This window comes from Ochotona curzoniae, unplaced genomic scaffold (genome assembly GCF_017591425.1).
Source record: "Ochotona curzoniae isolate NIBS_2020 unplaced genomic scaffold, NIBS_Ocur_1.0 scaffold_4506, whole genome shotgun sequence".
Lineage (NCBI taxonomy): Eukaryota > Metazoa > Chordata > Mammalia > Lagomorpha > Ochotonidae > Ochotona > Ochotona curzoniae.
In genome coordinates, this window is record NW_024467119.1 from 64,689,085 (window position 1) to 64,710,287 (window position 21,203).

At 35.6% G+C, this 21,203-nt stretch overlaps 1 pseudogene; it reads left to right on the plus strand.

Annotated features, from left to right (window-relative positions):
• Positions 1-4,716: 4,716 nt before the first annotated feature.
• Positions 4,717-9,987, plus strand: LOC121147516 (annotated as a pseudogene).
• Positions 9,988-21,203: the final 11,216 nt, after the last annotated feature.

Genomic DNA, 21,203 nt, shown 5'->3' on the forward strand with positions numbered 1-21,203 from the left:
ATCTTGCTTACAGGTACTGCCTCCTGATAAAGGAATTGCCCCAATCAGCTCTATCTCATCTCCTGCCAAGCAGCTCTTGCACACACTTGGTAGGTCCTTGGCCTGGGTTGACTTGGTCACCTCCATTCATAGCAGGAAGAGTGACCTTGCCTAACTGGTTCACACAAATTCTGGTTATTGCTTTTGGGAGCTAGAGCCAAGCCATATCTGGTCTCCACCTGGACACAGCTCCTCTGGGGTCAACAGAAGCTGAGACCTAGCCCAGCCCAACTACACCCTTCGTCGCTCTCATGAGCACCAGTGTGTGCTGGAATCTAGCCCACTCTGGTACATCCCAGAATGGAAGTAATTTTAAAAGCATCAATTTTGCCAATGAGTGACAAAATACATATTTTTTAAAAAAAGAGTTTTACTATGATATAATATATTTAAAATTTTCACTGTTAAATATCAAGATTCTAAAATGTGCACAAAAGGAGTGATCAATTAGGGCCAGGCATGATAGTGTTGTGGCTAAAGTCCTTGTCTTGAATAAACCAGGGTCCCATATGGGTGCCGGTTCTAGACCCAGCCGCCCCGGTTCCCATCCAGCTCCCTGCTTGTGGTCTGGTAAAGCAGTCGAGGATGGTTTAAAGCCTGGGGACTCCTCACCAGTGAGGGAGATCCAGAAGAGGCTCCTAGTTCCTAGTTTCACATTGGCTCAATTCCGGCTGTTGCAGACACTTGGGGTTCAATCAACAGACTGACAGTCTTCCTCTATGTTTCTCCTCCTCCCTGTATATTTGCCTTTCCTATAAAAATAAAATATTTTTATACAGTGATCGATTAAGAATCTCCATTCAGATTTATAATTGATTTACCATCAGAAACCCTGTAGACCAAAAGAGAAAATAGAGGTCTATTTCAAGTCCAAAAGAAACACCCTGCGAACCCAGTTTACTGTAGCCAATAGAACTTTATTTTTATGTGCATGTGAAATAAAGATTTCCAAAGCAAGCAGAAATTGAAAGATTTTGTCATCAATTGCTGGACCTTACAAATGATCCTTAGATGTGCTATTTTGAACAATATTTATGCAAGATAAAAGCCACCTATAAAATTAGGGATAAATGTTAAAAAAAACTGGAAATAAAATAATATTTCTTTATACTGTCCATTATTTTCATCCTATGAACAGAAGTTGTACTGACAATCACTTTTCTATGCCTAGTTAAGTGAAGTATATTTTGAAATATTTATTGGCTTGACAATCACATTGTAGTGTATAATAAAATAATTTAGATTAATGCACCAAGATTTGAACCAACTTATACTCACCACAAAATACTAGCCTTATTATTTTTGTTTTAATGTATTGCATATATTTTTCATTAACATGCTTTCTTGGAATTTCCTTGAAAAATATTAAAATAAAGTACTTTGGAACTGCTGTCAACACGGAAAATATGTTTAACTGAAAAATCAGTAAATTACTTAATATGCAATTAAAACAGCAATTTTGACTTATAGAATCATAAATTACTGTTATTTCCTACTATAAGACATATTCATATTACATCATTCTTTATCCACCTAAAATGAATTTCTGTTAGCACTTTGTATTTAAGGCACATAGAACACCCATGGTTTGAAACCTGAAATGATATATTGGGTTTCAATTGCTATTTTAATTTATTATTTCTTCTTTTCAAGTCATAAAATATAAAGCATCAACATAGCATTCATGCTGAGCTAAGATGCAATCATTCTAAGCTCAAGAGCCAGTCTCATCATGCTATCACAATATTGCAAACAGTTTATTATCCACTAGAGCAGTACGGACACCTTAAAAAACCCTTTTAAGTGGTCGCCATGCTGAGCTCAAATGAAACAATTATGGATTTAAATAGCTCTTAGTAGTACTAAGAGATTTATGAGTATAATGAACATTGAATCAAAAAAGTCCAAATACTGACAACATGAATGTGATTTTTATTGATAATTATATATATATATGTATGTGTGTGTATGCATATATTATTTTTAGTATATGAAAAGAATCCCAAGGTTCAAATAATCCAAGAATGGCAAGCCCCGCTGCAGCCAAAGCCCTTTCCCTGTGAGAGAGATTGGCAAATGCTTGTGACTTGCCATGTAGTCCATAAAGGCCTTGTGCAAAAAAGAGAAGTCATAGTTATTGGCTTGCTGGCTTTAGGAAGATGCATATGTAGATTAAAATGTCCCTGAAAATTTGAGCTATTGAGAAATCTGTTTACTCAGCAAGTGATGCGAAGCATCACCTTGGGATCCATCTGATGATATCCACTCCAGGATAGCAGGGGGTGGTGTCCCTGAAGCAGCTAAGCCATCCTTTGCCTCTTGGGTATGCTTCTTTCCCTGAGCTGGGTTCTTCAGCACAGGATGCACCAGAACTGGAACATACCAAAACGTTGTCATTGCTACTTCCATGAACATTTACATCATCAACATGAAAATCACAAAGCATCTCAGTGAAGAAATAGCTGTTGGAAGCCTGGACACTAGGAAGGCGAGATCTTCCCCACAGAGACTGAAATAGGAGATTACAGAGTAGTGCAAGGTTGAATAGAAAGCTGTGGATTCTCAAACATTACTGAAAGTTAAGCTTGTTTCTTAGCCCCAGGAAATACATGGGATTGGTTTTTGATATAATCAATGGCATTGACCCTCACTAATCAGTGTTCTGAGTTTCACAAGAATAATCTCATTAAATACCTAATAACTAATAACAAAGACAGAAATATATATTTTAAAGATTTATTTTTATTATTTTTTATTGGAAAGGCGGATATACAGAGAGGAGAGACAGAGAGGAAGATCTTCCGTCAGATGATTCACTCCCCAAGTGAGCACAACGGCCTATGCTATGCCGGTCCAAAGCCAGGAGCCTCTTCCGGGTCTCCCAAGCGGGTGCAGGTTCCCAAAGCCTTGGGCCATCCTTGACTGTTTTCCAGGGCCACAGGCAGGGAGCTGGAAGGGAAGCGGGGCTGCCAGGGATAGAACTGGCACCCATATGGGATCCTGGGCGTGCAAGGTGAGGACCTTAACCACTTGCGCCACCGCGCCGGGCCCAGAAATATATATTTTAGAATTATGATCTGGGCCCAACAGTGTAGCCTAGCGGCTAAAGTCCTCACCTTGAACGCCCGGGATCCCATATGGGCGCCGGTTCTAATCCCGGCAGCTCTACTTCCCATCCACCTCCCCGCTTGTGGCCTGGGAAAGCAGTCAAGGACAGCCCAAAACCTTGGGACCCTGCACCCGTGTGGGAGACCTGGAAGAAGTTCCTGGATCCTGGTTTTGGATCGGCATAGCATCGGCCGTTGCACTCACTTGGGGAGTGAATTATTGGACAGAAGATCTTCCTCTCTGTATATCTGACTTTCCAATAAATAAATAAATCTTTAAAAAAAGAATTATGATTAATGAGCATTATGTGATATTTCTTAAAAATATTCATTTCCATTGTTCATGCAATTAGTTGAAAATACAAATATAACATAAATGTTTTCAAATGCTTACCATCATTTTGTAGTAATAAGATGTAAATTTTATCCCTATTGCCTACTTCTCTTTGGACGTGATCTCTTACATATTTATTTATTCTTAATGTACAATGATTGCACTACATTGCATCATCTCTTAAATCCTGTACCAATTAATTATTTTTATTAACTGAGCTATTCTATCAGATAAAAATAATTTACATTATCGGGTCAATGCTCAGTTTTTCAACTCAAAAATACCTGCAAAATGTTAGTATTTCATTGAATTCTATGACTGAAGTGTTCCAATCTGTATGGAAATGGGGAAACCATAGAAGGAGAATTGTATGAAAAAATGCTTTTAGATATTTCTCAGAAAAAAGAAGTGATTCTCTGTCACATTAAACATGAAAATAGCAGTTGACACATAGATTTTCTACCCTGCATATTGAATGCCATGGCAGCACTGATGTTATAGAGTGTGAGTAAGTGAATGAACTAAGTTCATATTTCACACCCACTTGGGTCTCTGATAGTGATGGCTGGGCTAGAATGACCCAGGAACCTATAGCACATTAACGTGACCAATTATACAATGACATTTCAACGGTGGTCCACATGAGGGGTCTCTGGGCCCTATGTTTTGTGGTACCAAGGAAGAGAACCTAAAATTAAACACAAAAGTTGTGTGATTGACAATAGGAAACACTAATGATGCCAAGAGTGATGATGAACTCTGTAACAGAAAACTTTAGACTTCAGGATTCTTTGGGGGAGATTTGTAGGTGAAAACAGACTAACAACTGGGTATATCATTGCACCCATTATGCCTCAGAGTTTGACAGATGGTAATGTGACTTAATGAGGTCAAGTCATTCTTCCCTTCAAATCCAATAGCTCATAAAAACCCCCTTCCTAATATGTCCAGATACTATTCCAAAACAGAGAATAAAGCTAGTGGAAAAAAAAATGTTGCATGCAAGTGTAACTCAAAATGTGTGCAGAAATTAAGTGAAATGCTACTTTTTTCATCAGTTTTTCAAATGCTTTTCATAAAATGAATTCTCCATAGGTTTTTAAAGTCGCTTATTTCTCAAATATAGAAGCATGAAAAGAATAAGTATTTCAGCAAATTTTTATACCATGATAAAAATTTGATGTTTTTCTTTCTTTTCCCCCAATGAATTGTTGTAATAGGTGGCTCAAGGTGTGGATGAGTTGTGTTAAAGATAAGGTAATTTTCATTTGTTTTCCCATCTGACTGGTAGTGTGAATAAAAATGCATTGATACTGTTTATAAACTCTAATTTTTAGACTAGTTTAAACTAGATAAATAAAAAAAAATCAGGAAAGTGTGTCCAATTTGTTTTATATTCCTCATTATAGTCTTCAGGGCAGATGCTAGTCAAATTAATAGCAATATTAATTATGCTTAATCCCATAATTTCCTAAGAATGACTATTGTTATCTAGAACTACTATGATGGGTTAAGGAACAGGGAGAATGCACTGGTGGGCCCTCAGATGCGCTGTACTCAGACTTCCAGTCATCTCCTAGAAGCAGGAGATTGCCTAGACTGACATCATGCTGACTACTGCACATTTTCTTCCTAGACCATGGAAACAGGTGCACAGGGCAGGAAGGGATCCCTCCATGAGAATCAAGCCATAGACAAGTGCTTACAAAACCTGTGCCCCGGTGCACCAGAATACTGAATGATGTAGAGACAGTGAAGATGTCATGCTGTTTAATTTATTTTTTTTATCTTGATTCTGACTCTGTGTGAGTGTATGTGTGTGTGTGTGGGGGGGGGGTTAATACTGGTAAACTGTATTAATTAACCCATATTTTCTGATATTTTAGAAATATTCCTGAACCCAAGGATAACCAATAAGCATTGGCAGCTTTGAAGGGACACATAGAACAATATGATTTAAACCTAGCAAATGATTTCTCCTAAGAAAATGAATTACTGTTTCAGTCACAAAATTTGCATATTTCTATTTTGAGAACATTTCTTTGCAACTTCGCATCTGTTAAGCCTCATTTCAAATACAGAAGGAACTTAGAAAGGAACATTGTCTTAAGATTGCTTAATTCTACAGCTCCTTCTATTCATCCTGTAACACTTTTTCTAAAGACAACACATTTCAAGGTAATTATTGCCTAGTGGAAAGCGTCTTGCTTCAATGTCAAAATGGATTTCACTTTATAAAATGAAGGACGAGCAATAAGAACATGCACATGAGATCACAAACATCAAATAAATCCGTTTCTCTTCTCTCCCAGTACCCTCCCCTCTGTTCTACGAATGCTTTCGATTAATTTGGAGTTTGTAGACTTGAGATTAATACAGCTTATCAACAGCCGTTGTGGCTGATAAATGACACTTATTTCAGCTAGTGAAAAATTAACTTATGTTACTACTTATGTTCCTACTAAACCCGAAAACTCTCCACACCGTTCATCATGATTATAGCATCTAAGCAGGTTTAAGTACGTAAACTCAAGGAAGTAAAGAGAAAGTCTTAAGGAATTTAAGGGTAGGTGGGTAGGTGGTCTTAGATTACTGCTGTTCCAGAAGGAAAGGAGCTTTATAGCATGTCGCAGGTGCTCTTGCATTCTTCCAGTACATGTCTGAAAATAATAACACATCAGTTATGCTTGTCTCATGATAACTGTTGGTTGTCTCATCTGAGTCGTAGTGATTTTTGCCAGATCATGTAGTGTACATATACTTAAAGAACAACCACAGCTCCTACACAATCACAACCGCTACTGTCACCACACCCCACTCCAGGCTCCCCCAGGGTGGAGAGGACAAGCTGGGGAAGAATCCCCTGCCTGCCCAGGAAGATATCCGTCCTGAGTTCAAAGATGACATCTATGACCCCAGCTACCTGGACGAGGAGAGCCCCAGGGCCAAGCTCCAGTACGTCTGGAGAAACATCATCCTCATGGCTCTGCTACACAGCGGAGCCCTGTATGGGATCACCTTGGTGCCCAGTTGCAAGTTCCACACCTGGCTCTGGGGGATATTCTATTACTTAGTGCCCTGGCCATCACAGCAGGAGCACACCGTCTGTGGAGTCACAAGCCTTACAAAGCCCAGCTGTCCCTGAGACTCTTCCTGATTGTCAACACCATGGCTTTTTAGAATGATGTGTTTGAATGGGCCCAGGAGCACCGCGCCCACCACAAGTTCTCAGAAACTGACGCTGAACCCCGTAACTCCAGACGTGGCTGCTGCTTCTCTCACGCGGGCTGACTGCTAGTGTGCAAACACCCAGCAGTCAAGGAGACGGGCTGGCTGCTTTACCTGTCTGACCTCAAAGCTGAGCAACTGGTGATGTTCCAGAGACAGTACTACAAACTTGCTGTCCTGCTGATGTGCTTCATCCTGCCCATGTTTGTGCCCTGGTGTTTCTGGGGTGAAACTTTTCAACGCAACTTGTATGTGGCCACTTTCCTGTGTTATGCTTTAGTGCTCCATGTCTCCTGGCTGGTGAACAGAGCTGCCCACATGTATGAAAGTCGTCTGTATGATAAGAACATTCAATCCCGAGAGAATATCCTGGTTTCTATGGGAGCTGTGGGTGAGGGCTTCCACAACTACCACCACTCCTTTTGCTCTGACTACTCCAGCAGCGAGGACCACTGGCACATCAACCTCACCACATTCTTCAGCGACTGCATGGCTGCTCTGGGCCTGGCTTATGACCGGAAGAGAGCATCCAAGGCCGCCATGTTGGCCAGGATTAAGAGGACTGGAGATGGAGTGGCTGAGTTTCGAGTTCCTCATCCTGCTTTTCCAAAAGCCAGCCAAGCAGAGAGTCACTGTTTTATTTATTAACTACTGAATAATGTCCCCAGGACACTAAAGATGACAACCTTAACCCAATCCAGTGCAATATCTTTTTAAGATGCAAAGGTTTTGATAACTTACTTAGGTAATCCGCATGTTAATTAGCCAAACAATAATCATTTATATATATGTATAGACACATATATTTTAAAATATCATGTTGCACATGAGAAATACATGCAACTTTATGTCAATTTTTTAAATCAGAATACATTTTAGCATTTTTAAAAGAGAGAACAACTTTAAAATTAGAGGTTGTGTTTTAAAGGTAAAATATAAAGTTAAATTTACTGATTAGAAGGCAAAATAACTAGAATATCAATGGGACATTTTTTTGTATGGCTTTTTCAGAATGTTCAAAATAAATCCTGGAAAAGTAAGTTAGGATTCTGCAAAATAATGTTATTAACTAACATAGCTGCTATAAATATTCAATTTAAACTGCATGTAATTAAATTTGGAAAGATATTATTTGTTAGAACATTAGCAAATATATTTTCTATATAACACCATGAACATAGTACTTAATACTCTAAGTATTAAAATGCTGATTTTCTTTTTTTCAGATAAGTAGAACTGAATAATAATAGAAATATAATCAGTAACAAAAATTTTAAATCCAACACATAAGGTGTATATTTTAAAATCAATAATAATGTGCTTGCTTTATGCATATTACAGGATTCAATAAATAATTATAAAGAAAACTATTATTAAACTGTATTGTTACTTATATTCTCTGCTTTTAATGATATCCTAATGAAACTTGGGAAAATATGTTTAAAGACATTTTTGTGTCTCATTTCCACTAAAAATAAACATTGAAAAAATATTTTTGTTGTCATTCAAAGAATAAATTATTTTGTAAAGTTACTCTAACAATTGTAGATATTTTAAGAAAATATTCAAACAGATAAGGAAAAATTGCATGAATTTGGAACAAATATTTTGCATATTTATTTTCTTACTCCTCCATTCAAGCTAGATTAGGTGATGCCAAAATTACCACTTGATATTCTGCTGTGCATGGTGCTCATTTCTTAAATTGAGCTTCATTCATTTGGAAAATGCCTATCAGCACTGTGTTTTGTGATACACAGTAATTACAAAGTTAATTTTGCAAATCTCATAAGCTTAGCACTTTATGGATTTATTTGAATTCCTTAAGTGATGTGCCTTATAATATTTTGAGCATTTTAAGTGTTATTTAACTGTACTAAATCACTTAAGTTAAAAAGGAATCACTTTTCTTTAAATGAATTTATTTTTTGGCAATTAGAGTCTTAAAGAGAATGTGAGTTTAAAAGGTCAGCAAGAAAAAAAGATGATTTTAGTCTCAAAATATCTTTTTAAAATAATTAACCAGATGTCTTCCTTTAAAGATGTTAGAATGGGCCTGGGGCAGTGGCCTAATGGCTAAAGTCTTCTCCTTGAACACACCGGGATCCCATATGTACACCAGTTCTAATCCTGGCAGCCCCACTTCCCATCCAGCTCCCTGCTTGTGGCCTGGGAAAGCAATCAAGGATGGCCCAAAGCCTTGGGACTCTACACCTGCATGGGAGACCCTAAAAAGCCCCTGGCTCCGGCTCCTGGCTTCGGGAGCAGCGTCGGCCATTGTGTTCACTTGGTGAGTGAATCATCAGACAGAAAATCTTCTTCTCTGTCTCTCCTCCTGATTGTATATCTGACTTTCCAATAAAAATAAAATAAATCTTAAAAAACAATAAAGATGTTATGATATTTTTACAGGGAAGCTAAGCTATCTTACACATATCATCAGTATCAAAACTAACCTACAACTGTCTCGTTTGTCTCTTCTTGTACTGATGCACTTTCAAGTATTATAGTACTGCATCTGTTAGAATAAGTAAGGTAAATAAAAAAAAATGTTGATGCATATTTAGTTACTGGAATTACCACATGAGAGTGCAAAAGTTATTAATAACAATAATGCAAGAATTGGCAGTGTTTCTTCTTGTGGGTTTTCCTGCCAGAAGGCCTTGGAACCACTGAGGGGGTAAGGCAATTGTGTCCTTCTGGACACACCAGCCTCCTTATCGAGCATGTCAGGTAATTGTAAAACAAGCACAAACTTACATAGACTCAGAAAGGGGAAGACAGAAGAACATTCCCTGACAGTTTTTCACCTAAGAAATGACAGTGTAACTGGCTCAAGGACATGTTTATCTTTCTAGACCCTCCAAGCAAGTGGCAGTTCACATTTGACTGGCACAGCTGTCACATATGCCTTCAGGTCACAGGCAGGTAGGCCATGAGTCCAGTACAGCACATAGGCTTGAAGCTTTGCCACAGGTCACATTCACCAAGTGTGACTGGCAGATAGGCTGTGAATCACATTTGAGTTCTTTTCAAAGAAGTCCCATCACAGCTTGTCCAATGACAGAGAAGAGAGACTGGGGTGCACTATGTGCCTATAATCATCCCCATAGACTAAGCAGCAGAGATCCAGCGACAATCTCTTAAAGTTTTATTATTCCAGCTTCTCATTTATTCATTTGTGCTCCTGTATTTGTTTTTGTGGTTGTTTTTGGCCAGAGAGAGGGACAGGAGAGTCACAGGACAAGTGGGAACTGTTATCCCGTATCTGTTGGTTAATCACCACATGACTGTAATGTCTACAGTTGAGGCCCAGGAAGTAGGAACTCAACCCATATTTCCCAAATGGGTGTCCCAAACAAAATTTCTCCAGTTGTTGCCACTGCCTTCAGTGTGGTCATTACCATGAGGTTGAAGTCATGTGTCAAAAGCAGCTATCAGATTCAGGGAGTCTAATGTTTTAATGTTTCAACCACTATACTAAAAGAAAACTCTTCCTGTGTTTCTTTTTTTGCATTTTATTCATTGATTTGTTGACTTTCAAAATAAAACATAATATGTAAAAAATATTGTTGATTATATAAATATAGAGTCATTGTGTAAATATTTACTATATTACAAGATAAAATGAAGTTATAATCTTCCCTTATGAGCATTTCAACATTTCTTCAATTAAATTCCAAATAATTTCTCTATTGTTTTATAATTACAAATGTAGACATGAAATGGCACATAAATTTAACAGATGAACATAATTTAAATATTTGTTTACACTTGCCATGTCACCAGTGACCACACATTTGAAAAAGGCATGCAGTTCATATGTTTCAAAGAATCTAAGTCAGATATTGGGTATCTGTTTCATTGGCTAAACAGGACAAACAAGTGGAATTTCCAGTTACTATCTGACATGAAGTTTCTCCAAAATAAATGCCTTGTATTCCATTATGTTATTTTCATAACAATGAAAATGTAATGTATTTGCATGTTTTTATTATATAGAATTGTATCCAAAAATAACTGTTCAGAAAAAGAAAGCACAATACAATTCTGCTTTTATAGTGTACAGTCCTTTAAATTTTGACAACATATAATTAGTACACAATAAAACCAGATCAGTGTCTTCTCCCTCATATTAACACATTTGATGTGAATCAAAATCCTGTGCTTACATATTTCATTCCTTGTACTAATTCCTCATTGTTAATGTGGCACATATCTATCTATCTATATATATATACACATTTATATACAAAATGCACCTACATTATATATATTTGTAATTGGACAAATATAAAACATGTTGAAATATTTTACATATTTTAGTGAAAGTTATAGTCTTGGAAGTAGGCTTTTGGAGAATTTTAATGTCCATTTTGCCAATAACGAATGATGTCAAACAGATTTTTATGTGATTCTTTATCATCCTTAGATGGTTGTTTAAGAAATATATCTGAAAATCTTTATTATTGAATTTATTATAGTTGAATTTTAGCACGTATTCTGTCTTTTCTTTATTTTTGACAAATTTTACATAGTTAGTTAGGGCACAAAGTTTCAAGGGCTACAGGAAAGTGGGTAAAACTGTTATTTCTACTTTTTTTTTTTTCTGTATATGTGGGGAAGGGGGAGGCAAAGGGAGAAGCACCACCCAGTCTCCTACCCATCCCAGGTGCCCAATGTGATGAATGCTACGAGGGTCTTACTCAAGTGGTTTTGACAGTTCAGCAGTTATGAATAGAAGCAATCACTTTGTCAGACATATATTAAGTCTGTCCCTCCTATTTTAATTTTCAAAAAAATATGTTTGAAAAGTAGAGCTGTACATTTGAATAATCAAATGTGTCAAATGTTTTATTGAGTCATTTTATACCCAAGAATTGAAATTTAGCCTAAAATTCCACCAATGATCTCATATCATTTTCTCTTAATATTTTGTTTTTAAAAAGTATAAATTTTGATATTATCACCATCTCTGAGGACCTCCAATCATGGGACCTGCTTCAACAAGAATTGGGATAAAGGTTCTACAGACAATGGTGCAGCATCAGTAGTGTCACACCAAGGGGAGAGTGGTGAGCCAGGAGCTGGGGCTTCAGATACCATTGTGGAAATTTAACATAAGAACGTAGAACTGGAACTCGCTGGAAAGAGTCGCACAATCGGCTGCAAATTGAAATAATTAAAATCGAACTGTAAATCTGTGGGTGACACAGCTTAGAAACCTGTCCCAAGGAGAAGATTCTGCTAACAAGACGTACAATGACCAAGAGCAAAAGAAGAAACAAAGGCACAATGAATATTACTTAAGACTCCTCTGCAAAGGAGCAAAACCCTATGCCAACTTCAGAGTCAACTGAGGAAGACATTGTGAAAAAAACCTGCAATCTTGAGAAACAATCACAATAATAATAAGCCCAAGACAAGTTTACTAACTATAATGTGTATTCTCATGAGATTCTTGAATGGAAGAAGATTACCAGGTAAAAGTTTATGGTAGCTGAATAAAATATACACTTCAATTAATGATAATGTGTCAACAATTTTTTTTCTTTTGATCTTTAAAATAAATGTATTTTAAGTTAGGTGCTAGTACTAGCAGAAATTGAGCTAAGGTAGATTAAAAGCCCTTCCTAATATTTTCTCAACTTTCTAAAATTAAAATTACTGTCATAAAGTCTTAAAATAAACAACAGAAATATTTTTTGATGACTGAAGCTTATATGATTATGCTTATATTAATGTATTTAATTTATCTTATTGCACACACCAGCTTACTCCCAGTAGTGTGAGAATGAGGCCACCATGAGATCTAATTCATGTCTAGGGATCCTGGAAAGCTTTAAACAGAATGTGCAAGGAGGATTTCATTAATTGAACAGAATGTATTTAATTGGTTGGCATGGTTCATAAAGATTATAAAATATAACAGAGCTATGAAGCAAGCATTTTAAAATGTTTATTCATTTTATTTATTTAAGAGGTAGACAGAAGAGAATGTGAGATCCCATATGCTGGCCTCCTCCCCAAATGCTCAGTCAGGCAGTATCTCTTATTTGGGTAGCAGAGTTCCAAATTGTGAGCTACTACCTATTACTTCCTAGGGTTCACGGCAACAAGAAGGTGAACACAAGTGGAGAGAAAGAACTTAAATGTAGGAAAGAGAAAAGGGCAATTAAGGTTCTGAATCCTGAGAGAAAATGTTTGCTCTGTTTTTTTTTTTTCCTGCATTTGGATTTATTTCTTGAAGTTTTATGTTAAAATAATATTTTGACATTAATCAAAGTAGGTGAAATATACTATGTACCATACAGGTTGCATTGAGAAGATTGGACACAAATTTATCATTTTTCACCCATCGCCCATTAGTTTTACCTGTTGTGCATTTCATTTTACTCCCATCTTCCAAGGGATCTGATGTCATTAAAATGATCAGACATCACAAAGGTATGCTAAAGTAATTTGTTTATATTTTTCTTGAAAAAAGAAAAATTTAAGAATCATGGTAAGAAGACATTTGAACCACTACAAAAGTAGTTCAAGTAAAATAGAACAAATATTAGGAGATGAATGTTCTATTAATCTCCTAGTTTACATACTATGGTTTTGGCAGTGAAGAAACTAATCTTGGAAAATAATGTCATGAGAGTGCAGTCTTTGTCATGAAATTGTTACTTATCATAGGTTTGCAGCCTGGATTACCAGAAGAATAATGATTCTAAATTCTTAAAAGTGAGTCACAGAAGGGTTGGTGAGTGAGTTTTGATCCTACCGTACTTTGGGTAGAAATGTCTAGGTAAGAGAGAGTTGGAAATAGAATTATACATCTACTCAATTCCATCATTCCACATTCCATTTATTCCAGAATGAGGTAAAATAAAAATATAACCAATTTGGTTATTTTGAACTCTGTTGATATAAAAACAACCTAGTCATTTCTGAACTGTTTTGTTTTGTTAAACTGATTGTGTTGTTTATATAATAAGAAACAAAAGGGGTTGGCATTGTGTCAGAGATGTTCAAATTCTGGCTGCTTTCCTTGCAATCCAGGTTCCAGCTATTGTTTCTTGGACTGCAGCAAAAAATGTGTCACATGTTTGTGTTCTTCTATTAATATGGAGTACCAGAATGAAATGCCTGGACTGTGAGTTCAGCTTTCCCCAACTCTGTTGTGGCTACTCGGGAAGCCAATTAGTGGATCAAAGATCCTATCCTCTCTTATTCTCTCTCATTCATACTGTTATTCTACGTTTCAAATAAACAAACAAACAAACATACAAAAAAGTGCTTCTTCAAAAAAAAACCAATATATTCAATGCATAATTTGCCAACAACTCAACACTAATGTAAACCTTTGATATTGATCAATAAAAGTTATCTGACAATTCAAAGAAATCTAATGTCTGTATTACAAACTTCTCTAGTACGTAAGAGTAAACATCCCCACATAGATGTGTCATCATGTATTAGAATTAATAAAACTGTGTCCCTAAAGGGATACACTAACATGTTTCCGGTTGCCTGTTTTATCTAAGCTGAAAAATAAATTGCATACAGTATATGAAAAATTAAACAAGTTTATGTTACGAAACAAACACCACTTTCATGTGTTTATGTTAATTTTAACAATGTCAGCTAACATGTAAATTATTTCATAAAGGTACACAGACCATTGTACCTCCAAAGTAATGCATTTTAAGGATCTGACAGCAAACAGTAATATCATCAGTCTTTTACTTCCATCTGTAATCATACCTGAGTATATTAGAAAATAGAAGAGGACCCGGTGCTACAGTTAAAGTCCTTGCCTTAAACATAGCACAATCCCATATGGGCGCCAGTTCTAAACCTGGCAGCCCTGTTTCCCATCCAGCTCCCTGCTTGTGGTCTGGAAAAGCAGTCAACTGCCCAAAGCTTTGGGACCCTAGACCCACGTGGGAGACCTGAAAGAAGCTCCTGGCTTCGGATTGGCTCTGCTCCAGCTGTTGGAGTCACTTGGGGAGTGAACCATTGAGGGAAGATCTTTCTCTTTGTCTCTTCCCCTCTCTGTTTTTCTGCTTTTCCCATAAAAATAAATAAATCTTTAAAAAATAATCAGGAAAATAAAACAATCATTAAAAAAGACTACACAGTGCTCTCAGTTTGCTTCTGTGTTCATTACATTTTAGCAATATGTATTCAAATTTAAATAAATTCCTGGTGACAGCAGAATGCATCGGTGGAGTTAGCATAGATGTTGATTTTTGAGCTGGTGATGTATGTGACTTTTATACCACAGCAGAGGTGTCAAATAATTTGTGGAAATGTCATACTGCTATTAATTCAAATTTCTCACAAATTTTTGAAGTACCATTGCATTTGTAGATGTCTTGCCTGATAAAAATCAGATTTCTATCCTGAATTAAGACAAAAATTATCTGAAATCCTAATGTAATTTTGTCTGAAATGAATAATTTTTCCAGACTTCTACCAAGATACAAATTTGATCTGAGGGTGATAGGTTAACATGTTTCAAAAATGTTACTCAAGATAAATATAAGATTACATTTCTTGCACTATAACCTACACCAGAAAAGTTATCTGTATAAATACACAGATTAAAAACAAAACAAAACAAAAAACCTCTACTCTAAAATGAAGAAGAGAATGGAAATTATTTAAGTAACTTATCATAAATAAAAATAAAATAATGCTATGAACCAATCTCATTGAAAACTTTAGTAACTTGAATGTAGGTGCAACAAATATTTACTGCTTTGATTGCATGAATCAACATCTATATTGTATATCTGCTGACAGCATTTATGTACTAGGCCTCGTTATCTCTTATTTTGTATTTAAAATATGTTTAGTTTTGAGAATATGATCCTCTCATCAATGTAGCTTAACAAACATGTTTTTTAAATCTCTGTACTTCAAGCTTTATCATAAAAATTGCTGTTTTTCTTTTAAAAATTAATTAATTTATTAATTCTACGAGACAGTTCTATAGGCTGCAGAATTTTTCTTCCCCCCAACCCTGAGTACTGCTCTCCTCCTCTCCAAATGCTCTTTGTTATTTCATTACAATACCACAGTGCTTCACAATCAGTCATATGTCCAACATTCTGCTGTTTAATTGTATGCTGACATTGCAGGCATGGGCAATAACATATAGCCCAGTATCCTATTGTCCAGATGCAATCAATAATTTCCTTGGGAGGACATCTTTGATCTCTTAATAGAGATGCACATCTATATGTGATAGTCTCTACTACACAATTAACTGTTCATCCACTTAAATTACAAGCCATAAAACAAAATCTACAACAGAGAGAAAAATAGAAAATTTAAAACAACAGGAAGTTAAGTAACATACTACTGAATGACCAATACTTTGCTGAAGAAATGAAAAGAGTTGTTGAAACCTTTGGTTATTGGTCTCCCAAGAAGAATGCCCAATCACAGATTTTACATTATTTTGCAGGGTAAATAAAACTACAATATGAAAATTAAACAGATCATATAGTACTAACATGTAAAGTGTAATTACAAGAATCAAATTCCCTTTAATGTTGCATGAATAACACTGATTTTATCATTTTCAACTTTCAAACATTTTATATCGAAAGTTAAATACATATCAAAGTATGCGTCATAAAAATGTTGGTTTTTTTAAAGATCAAACATTTGAGGCTGGAATACTAATTAAACTGGTTAAAACCTCACTTTGTAAGTACTGGTGTCATATGGATGTTAGTTCAAAGCCTGGATGTTCCACGTCCTATTCACTCCCTGTTGTTGACCTTGAAACACAGTAAAGAATGTTCCAAAGCCCTGGTACACTGAACCCCTGTGGGAGACACAGAAGAAGCTTTTGGCTCCTAGTTCCTGGTCAGCCTTATCTCTAGCCATTGCTATCATTTATCTCTGTCTCTGTTCCTCTGTCTCTAAACATGCATGTCCAATGGAGACAAATATTTTTAAAAATTCAAAGTAAAAATGAAGATCTACATGTAAGGATCTAAAAGAAAAGTGTTCTAGGTTAAGAATGCTTTATTTTTAATCAATGGTACTAAGTAAGCATGGCAATAGGCAATACTGGGTTAGCAATGTTGACATAATTAAACTTAATTCTTCAGTGTTGTTAACTTTGTATGACATAACTTAAAGACATACATAGTTGTAGCCAAAAATTAAGTACAAATAATCAATTAATCCTATCTTATGAAACTGTTGGGAAAATGAAAAACCTTGAAAAGAGAGGAAAGATAAATGAGTACATTTAACTGTTTCTTTTTTCTACTTTTTATTGTAATTGATTTTATTTTTAAAGAAATATCAGATTAATAAAGAAAAGGAGAGGAAAAAAAAAGATCTTTAATTTGGTTGTTCACTTTCCAAGTACCTCAAAGGCTAGAGCTGAACTAATCTGAAGCCAGGAGCCAGAAGATAACTTCTGGGTCTTCCACATAGTGAAGAATCTCAACATTTGGGGGCATCTTCTACTGTTTCTTTGGGCCACAAGCAGAGAGTTGGGTGGGAACTGGAGCATCTGAGATGCCAGCTGGTGCCATATGGGGGTCCCAGTGAAGATTAACCTACTGGGGTATTGCACCAGCAATGGTTCCTCATTTTCTCTTCCTGTCTCTGTTTCCCCATTTGTTTTCTCAAATTTATTCAGCACCAAAACAAGAAAGAGGAAAGAAGGAAGGAAGGAAGGAAGGAAGGAAGGAAGGAAGGAAGGAAGGAAGGAAGGAAGGAAGGAAGGAAGAAAGGAAAGAAGGAAGAAAGGAAGGAAGGAAGGAAGGAAGGAAAGAAGGAAGGAGGGAGGGAAGGAAGGAAGGAAGGAAGGAAGGAAGGAGAGAAAGAAAGAAAGAAAGAAAGAAAGAAAGAAAGAAAGAAAGAAAGAAAGAAAGAAAGAAAGAAAGAAAGAAAGAAAGAAGGAAAGAAGGAAAGAAAGCCATAGCAATTATGATTGTCAGAGCTATGGCAATATTACACCTAACCAAATTTCAAATTCATTATCATCACTTCATCAGTTATATGAATAAACTAATAAAAAAGTATACAGATACTCAATTGATGTAGTCACAAGATTGTAAATCTGTTACAAATTGTCTCAATTATAATATTTATAAAATACTAATAAGAATCATACCATGAATCCCTATATACTATATATATGTATGCACGCACATACATATATACATATATACACATACACTAAACTATATATGCATGTCTAAATGCATACCTATATTTTACATGCATGTAAAGACCTACATACATGCATATATACATGTATAGACATACAAAAACTAATATATGATGTAAATTAACAAATTTTCACTTAATAGCAAAGAGATTTGAAGAGACTAAATTAGAAAATTTTATTTTGAATTACTATTTTGGTCTCTCTTATTTGTTCTGTTTATCTGAAAGGTAAAAGAGAGAGAGTGACAAAGATCACTCATGCATGTCTGTTGGCTTCCTCCCAATTATCCTAGCAGCCAGGGTAGACCAAACTAAAGGCTGGAGACTGAAGCTCCATCCGGAGTTCAAAGTGGCTGAGCAAGCAGCCAGACCACAACATCACCTGCTTGTTCCCAGGGTTGTGCAAAAGCGGGAATTTGACATAAGAAACCTAAGTAGGATTTGAACTCAAGCACTTCAATACAGGATGTAGGCATTCCATCTGCCTTTTCCTATTGAGTTAAAAAGTCCTCCCTGTTTTGTCCCTTTTAGATGAACTGTCAACAGGATATAACTCTACATCACATATATGCTAAATTCATTTAGGAAATATCTCATCTGTTTTGTTCCCTTTTTTATAAAATATGCTTTTCAGTGTATGTAAATGTTTAATAAAAAAGTAACTTTATGAACTTTCAAAAATATCCAAATCTCCTGCTTGTTTTCTTGTGATAGTGTATATTCAGTTTCCATATTATAACTATATTTGATCAATTAGATTGCCAATTTCGGTGTACTCATAAGAAATTATAATTGCTCAATTTTAATGAATGATTTTGACTATTGATAAATGCGTGCATATTTACACTTAGGAAAGTTGTAGGTAAATGTAATTAGATTATTCTTATTTCTTTGGGATTGCAAATATTCCATGTTGTATCTCCCCGTTAGCACAGTTATAGCTTCCCGAAACATGATGTGTATCCCAAGAACATATGGCTCAGCCTTTCTTCATGAATGCTATGGTTCTGTGCTCTTAAATTTTAAAGCACATACTTGGGGATATGAAAAAGTTCTTCTCTTTCAGTTATTGAAGAGATTCAAAATGATTTTGCATATTGGAGCTTCTAGATACAATAAGATTTTAAATGATTATGGTGGAATCAGGTTTTTTTTTTATATCAATCAGTAACATTTTATAATTACTCTTCTCAAATGCCTGAAATTAAAATATAATAACATTGTTTCAAGCCACATTTCATGATGTATTGGTGATATTTGGATTATTTCTAAAAAATAGTCATGACTATTGTCAATTATAGTTCTTATTAATAATATTTATTATATATTCAACATATACTTATTTATAATGGATACTATTTTAATGTTGTCAATTTCCATGACAATTTATCAAATATTTGATATAATATCATTGGTAAAAGGCATACATTATATTAACTCTTTATTTAAATTCCTATTACCTTGTGAATGACATTGATAATGACATAGTTCCTAAAATTTTTTTCAAATATTTTTTCTCTAACGTAAGAAGAACAGTCTTGGGGACTATATAAAAGCTAAATTTACTAAAATAAAACATAAGATGGAAATTTTGTGATAAACCACATGGTAGCTTTTGGAATTATTTTAGTCTTTTCATAATTCTTTTATCTTCACTTATGTATGAAATTTCTATGTGTACCTTTGAAAAATCTCTCTGGTGTTTCTATGTGAAACAAATGCCCTCACATTGTTGCTTATGTTGAGTTTACATAAAAATCTGATCTGCTTCAACAATTTTAACATTTTTTATTTCATTGATTGGCGTTGTACTCTTTAACACAATATAAAGGAAGCAACACAAATTTTGCATGTCAATTCTGTTGACTAACTATGACCTAAGTTTGTTATATTTTTACTTTGTTATTTATTTGTATTTGCGTAGGCAAGACTGATGGGAAATCAAGGTGCCCTCAGTTATAGCTTTCCTTCTAGTCCAGAATGCTCGATTATCCAGGAAAGGAGCATAATCCACCCGTACTCCATATGGTGAATACTCTGTCATGTATTTCATGCATTTTTTTAGACTGCTTATAATGTAGCTCATATTACTACATTTGCATATACACTTATGTGTTAAAGAAAGTATATGATGGCCTCTAGTGGCACAGGAAGAAACATTCATGGTGACATTTTCAAATCAATAATAATGAAGAATATATTTTAAGATTAAAGTAAAGTAAGTGGCTCCTATCTAATGATTGTCTAGGACATTTGGTAATTTTTGAAATATTAACTGACACATTTGCACAGAAATATCTTAAAAGAATATATTTAATATTGTACATGCAAGAAGAGAATACCGAAACACTATAATGATTGCCAGTATTTTAGGAAGGATGTGGAAGATGAAATTTAAAAATTTGCATTTACTTATACTTGAATCGTTTTTGAGAGATTTATATGTGATAAATATTAATATCCTAACATATTGCTATTAGTTATTATTAATAATTTATTATGCCAGGTACTTTTCCTTTTAGCACACGTTACTGTATTGCTTTTTAGCCTTCATAACAAATTCAATTATCTATCATGATTCATTTTTAAACGAAAGAAACAATGTTCAAGAGTACACGTATTGGCTTCACCATCTCATATTATGAAGGTAGAAATAAGTTTCAGTATTTGTGGTGACAATGCAGTATCATAATGATTATTTATATAATTTACCTAACTTCTCAATCAAAATTAGGCTGATATTTTTACAGGAAAATGAGTACTATGGTGGTATATTTTTTAAAGATTGCTCTTATTTAATTGAAAGACAATGGCAAAGGGACACACACACGGGGTCATTTCCTAAAAGGCCACAAGATCTGGACTGTGAGAAGCTGAAGCTGAGAATATTCAGATTCATCTGGGTTTCTGTTGGGGGCACTGACCATTTCCTGCCCTGTGATTGGCCCTTTGCCCTGATTTGTGTGCCTTGGTTCTCTTTAAGTTGATTGGTCAAGTTTGACAGTTAAGCGGGGGGCTTGGCGGGGGAGGGGCTGGAGCGTAACGGATATAACGGTGATAACGGTCAACGGACAAGGGTCACGACGGGACGGAGGAGCAGAATAAAAGGCGCCTTGGAGACTCTCTCAAGTGTCGGGTGATTTCTTCCGCGGGACGGGAGGACCCCCGATATTTGGTACCGTGACTCGGATAGAATATAACTGGTGCTGTGACTCGGATAGAAGATAACTGGCGCTGTGAATCGATAGAAGTCAGCTGGTGAATGCCAGGAAGGTAAGCTGAGCAGATCGCTCAGGGAG